We start from the raw sequence: 5884 nt of genomic DNA on the forward strand, positions 1-5884 counted from the left end.
GGACCAGCGGCCATCCTGAGGGCCAGCGGCCTCCTGGGCTGGAGGACACAAGTTCCCTGCACTCCGTACTGCTGCTGGCTAGGAGACCCTGCCAGCACCCTGGGACCACCCTGGGAGGAGAGACTGGGCAAGGGGCAGATGCCTCCCCCCCGCTGTCTTCCTCACCTGCCCCTGCAGATGCACAGGCCTCCAACTCAGCCTTGTGCTCCCTCTGCGCCCTCTGCGCCCTCTGCGCCCCTCTCTCTGCCCCGATCCCCCACCCCCATGGGGTAGCCGGTGGCTATGACTTGGGCCAGCCCACCAACACTCAAAAAAAAAGTTCCTTGTCTGTGTGCTTTCTGGCTGTGGTTATTAGGGCACTGGGGGTCAAGCCCAGGCGGGGGGCAAGGCTGCCTCCCCTGTCCAGAGCCGGCTGCAGCTGTCCTGTTCCCAAGGCGCCCATGGCTGGTATCCCACCACTGCCTCACCCCTGCTGTCCTTGGACTCCGTCCTACTTGGCTGGACACTGCAGCTGGTTCTCTTCCTCTATCCCCCACTCAGCCTGGGGGCCTGGCTCTGTTCTGTCCCGTGCTGCAGGCCTTCCCTCCTTCCTTGGAGCCCTGCTGGACTTGCGCTATCTCTCTCTGCTGTGCCTGCCTCAGGCTTGGGTGCTTCTTTGCAGGTGGGGCTGTCTTTCTTGGCACGTGGGATCTCCTGCTTGGCAGGGGCCTCATCCTCTTGGGTTGGCACAGGAGCCGCAGGGGGAGCCCCTGAGATCCCCAGGGAGTCAGGGACTTGTTCTGAACAGGTGTCAGTGGTGAGAGGAGCCCACAGGTCCGGGGAGGGGGTGAAATAAGATGGTTTGATAGAGGGGGCTTGCAGGAGCAACCAAGGCTTGCACTGCTGTGGGAACACTTCCCGGAGAGGGACTCCCAGTGTTGAGATTGGGAATAAGGATCTCCCAAGGAGAAGAGACAATTTGCATGATGAATAGTTTGGGTGAGGCCAGAGCAGAGTGGATGTGGGTGGTGGGTGTGGGGCTTGAATTCTGTTTCAAGGGCTGTGGCATCTTTGAGATTACTCAGGCTCAGTCAGGAGAGCAGATTTGGAGGCACGAAACCTGGAGAAGGATTGGAAAGCATTTCTGGGACTGCTTAGCTGGGACAGGGGTCTGAGGCCTGAGCAGAGGGCCAAGGGTGGTGCAGGACTGACATATTAACTCCGAGTGGCAGGTGAGCCTGTCCCCACTGAGTCTCACCACTCTGACCAGCGGTGCCTGGGAGGTGGCTGCTCCATGGTGGTCTCAGGGTTGGTTGGTCCCCTATCCTGGTCCCTTGCTCTCACCTCGACCCAAACCTGGGTTCTTCAGCTGCTGTGCAAGCTATTTCAGAGCCTGAGTCCTCTGGGATTCCACCTGGCCCATCCCAAGTCCCTACCCAGGAAAGTGGCCCTCCCAGGACTTCTCTATCCTATTCTCCTCTCTAACAGCTTCTCCCTCCAGGACGTCACACCCTGTGATAGGCTGCCTGTGTGGGGCCATTCTATGGTTAGAGCTGAGGGCACCATGCGTGCAGGGGACGTAGAGATAAGCATGCTGCCATTTGCCTGCACCCCTCATTCCTGCTTCTGCTTGCCACTGCCCCAGCTTCCGGGCCTGCCGCTTGTCTGCCGTTACTGATGCCTACAGACAAGAGGCTGCAGAGTGCAGGTGCCCCTCCCTTATTCCATGGTTTCATTGCTTCTGTCACTGGAGCCTCAGGGTGGCCACGTCCATCCACCTGCTGAGCAGTGCTGCCAACTGACCTGACCTGAGCCCAGCTCAGAAGTTTCTGGGGCATGGACACTCACACATCAGGTCCTCCGAGGGATTGGGGCTACTGCAGAGGTGAAGGAAGAGTGGTCAAAGGCGTTGGTCCGTGTCCACTCTGTTCGCTCCACTGCTGTGTTGTCATCCAGACCTCATCTGGGCCTTGGCCACAGCCTCCTGCTTGGCCTCAGCTCTCTCTGGATCAGTGGTTCTATCACCCTTCCCAGGGAAGTTGGGCAACCTTTCTAAATGCAAGTATGAACACATTCTCAAACCTGTGGTATGGGAACAGCGAGTTAAGCTGCTTCTTGGGATGCCCGCATCCCATATTGGTGGGATGACTTCCTGATGACTTCCTGTCCAGCTCCCTGCTGATGCATCTGGGAAGGACAGGTGATGATGCAAGTGTCTGAGTTTGTGCCACCACATAGGCGATCTGGATGGAGTTCCCAGCCCTGGGCGTTGGCCTGGCTCAGCCCCAGCTTTTGGGACCACTTGGGGAGTGAAACCATGAAAAGCCTCTCTCTTTCTCTGTCTCTGTCACTCTTTCAAATAAATAAATACGTAAAAGAGAAAAAACAACTTAGTGTCACTTGTGTCAAGTCCACCCTCCTTGCGCTGGCTTGTAGCTGGCCGCTGCGATCTCCTTCCCTTCCTGAGTGCCAGCCTCTGGCTCCTTGCCTGGCTGCCAAGACCCTGTGCCCCTCCACCCCCGTGCCCCTTGCTCCCTGTGCTTGCTGAGCTTGGTGTGTCTGCCTTCAGTTATCTACCTGAAGCCCGCCCATCTAGCCCTGTGACCATCAGGCTCCGTTTGAGAGGGGTCTGAGCTCATACGCATGCTCAAAAGCAGGAACCAATTATGTCTTAATGATGGAATGCAACATCTGCAAGGTTGGGGCTCAGCTCTTCTCTCAGCTGAAGACGGACATGATTGTTTCTGTTTTACACATTGTGGAACAGATTCAGTCAACGAGGGATAGAGAAGAAACTTGCAACCCACATGTCCCAGTCCAAGTGTGCTTTCCTCATGGCGAGAATGTGTGCCAGCCCAGGAGGTATCTCTAACATACCCCTGTCTACCTCTCTGTCCTGTCCTAGGAGTTGTGATGTTGGACTGTGGATACAGAGTCCTGCCATGTGTCACTGTTAGGTGCCATCTTTCAGAGTCATCCCAAGGCTGCTGGCTTGTCAGGAACCTTCGGATCCTGGCTCTGTGGCCTACTCTCCCAGCCCTGGCTCCCAACAGATAGCTGTGCAGCCACAGGTCTGAGTGCTGGACCTCTCTGACTTTACCCGAGTCATTGACAGATCTGTGGGTTGGGAATGGCCATGAAGAAGAGCTCTGGGTGTGTGGTTGCGGGCACCAGGGATGACTCATCTGCTGCTGGACTCTCAAGAGATAAACACGTAATCAACCATGAACTTCCCAGCCAGATCCGTCTTCAGTCCCCATCTCGCTAGCTGGCTGGTGGGGCTGGATCCTCTCATGTTTCCCACGCAGATCTGGAGTGGCTATCCTGTGTACCTGTGGCAGGGGAGGCCACTTGGGATCAGGGCTGGGTTGCCCTCGTCTGCCTGGCACCCAGTATGGTGCCGGTGCTGGTACCCAGTGAAGGATTACCGGGCGGGGCAGTGGGTGACATTAATGAACCTGTTTGGTTCCTGCTCATTACTCCCTGCTTTCATCCCCAGTAGGGATTCCTCAGTCAGTCCCTGACCCTTGCCCCTTTTTGCATTTGTCTTCTTTATGCTGTGATCTTGATTAGCACCCATGAGAAATGATTCCGAGTCTGTCCAACTTACAGCTTTCTCCTGGTTGGCAGATCCTCACACCTCCTCTACGCTCCCTCTATCCAATAATGTATCAGATTCCCAGAATATATTCAGGGTAACCAATTAGAAATAGCCCTGCCTGAATGGCACTTCTATTCTACAAGCAAGCAAACGAACTGCACCAAGATGCAAACACTTGCTAAAAGTATTGTCAAGTAAGGACCCTGAATAATATGAGAATAAGCCACGTGGGACATGGCCTTTCCTAGTACATGTGTGCCTGTCAGTGCGGCTGGGAATGTTTCCTGCGGGAACTTAAATATAAATATATATATATGAATATATATTTCCTATATATATATTTCCAACATATATATGTATTTCCAATATATATGTATTATATATGTATTTCATATATATATTGGAAAGGCAGTTATGCAGAAAAAGAGAGCCAAAGAGAAAGATTTTGCATCTGCTGGTTCATTCCAAATGATCACAACAGCTGGTGCTGCACCAATCTGAAGCCAGAAGCCAGGAGCTTCTTCCAGGTCTCTGACATGGGTGCAGGGTCCCAAGGCTTTGGGTCATCCTCTACTGCTTTTCCAGCCCACAGGCAGGGAGTTAGATGGGAAGTGGAGCTGCTGGGATATGAACGGGTGCACATGTGGGATGTTGGCTCATGTAAGGAGAGGATTTAGCCACTAGGCTATTGCGCCAGGCCTGGTATTTATTTATTTAGAAGGCGGAGTGGCAGAGGAAAAGAGAGAGACAGGGGAGATCTCTTGCATCCACCACTTCACCCCCAGATGGCTTCAGTGCAAGCCAGGAGCCAGAAGTTTCATGCTTGTCTTCCACATGCGTGCAGGGGTCCAAGTAGTTAGACCATCTTCTGTTGCTTTTTTGCCCAGGTGTATCAACAAGGAGCCGGCTCGGAAGTAGAACAGCTAGGATTCAAACTGCGTGCTCACAGTAGAGGTGGAACCCACTGATCCGCCTTGCTCCCTCAAGGGAGAATGGAAGGATTCCCAGAACAAGACCCTTTGCCCTCCCTCCCCGCCACCACACCGCCTCTTTCTGTGGCCTTCCTTCTCCAGGAATTTGCCTTCCTCCAGCCCCACATCCCACCCTCAGATTTCCCCAACAGTGGCCACGGGCGGGGGGCGGGGGGCGTCAGTGCGGGGAGAGCTTCTCCCGAGGCTCAGAGGCAACCTTGCTGGGATGGCAGGTTGGGGCTGCCTGTCTCTGCTCACTGGATCATCTCCTGTGGGATGCCTCTGAACCCTGGATTCCTGGTGGCCCTTCCATTTCCTCTCCACAGGGACTCCAGGACCTCTTCAAGCTATACTCCAGACAAGGGACCTGTGGAGTGCACCTGCCTGGATCTGCTCTGGGAAACCAAGAGGGTTGGTTGGGATTCTCCTGGGAGCAGCTCATCTGGAATGCCCAAGGGGCAACAGGCTGAGGGGTTGGGGAGGCAAGGGGCAGTGTCTGTGGGACAGATGTGGGGGGAGGAGGATCAGAGCTTGGTCACCCTCCAGCTTCGGGCGTCGGTGCATCCTCTGGGTGACCCAGGAAGTACAGGTTGAGAAGAACTGGAGTGGGGCCGAGGGCTCTGACCGACAAGCTGGGAGATGCTTGCACAGGTGCCACTTTGGCCGGGCTGCCCGCTCCCTGGGTATGCCCTGTCCTGGTGCCGTGCTCGGGCTTGAGACAAGATCCTCAGGGTGCAGAAGTGAAGGTGGCACTGCAGCAGGTGCAGTGTCTGGCAGCTGGCGAGGGGACCCTGGACCCTTAACGCCAGGGGGGGTCTTGGCTCTCAGTCCCACTAGTGGGTCTCTATCAGATGACAGGGAGACTGCGGTTAGGGTGGGGGGGGCTGGTCCGCCTGAGCCCCTGGGGAACAGGAGAAGCGTGTGTCTCCTCTCTTGGGCTCAGTCACATGACCAGTGCTCCCTTGGGCCCTTTGTCAAAATGAAATAAACAGATGGAAGCCACTGGCGCTGGAGGCCTGGCCTCTCCCTTTCAGTGCCTGGGCACCTGCAGCCGCCATGGGACAGGAACCCCGGCCACATGTCCTCCTCCTCCTCCACCCTGAGAGGTGCTGGGCATAGGCTTCAGGGGAGCTGGCCGTCCCCAAGGGCAGCTCCAGTGGCTCCCATGGGTGCTGATGTGCTTGGTGTGACTAGCTGGGCTAGAAAACATGGCTGAAAGGCATAGATACAGCACCAAAGCCTGCCCGAGGAGAGGCCAGGAAAGGTGGGGCCTGTGATTGGTTGTGTGGCTTGAAGGATGTGGCAGCCCCTCTCTGGGCCTTGAGCTCCTTGA

This window comes from Ochotona curzoniae, unplaced genomic scaffold, assembly GCF_017591425.1.
Source record: "Ochotona curzoniae isolate NIBS_2020 unplaced genomic scaffold, NIBS_Ocur_1.0 contig_2855, whole genome shotgun sequence".
Lineage (NCBI taxonomy): Eukaryota > Metazoa > Chordata > Mammalia > Lagomorpha > Ochotonidae > Ochotona > Ochotona curzoniae.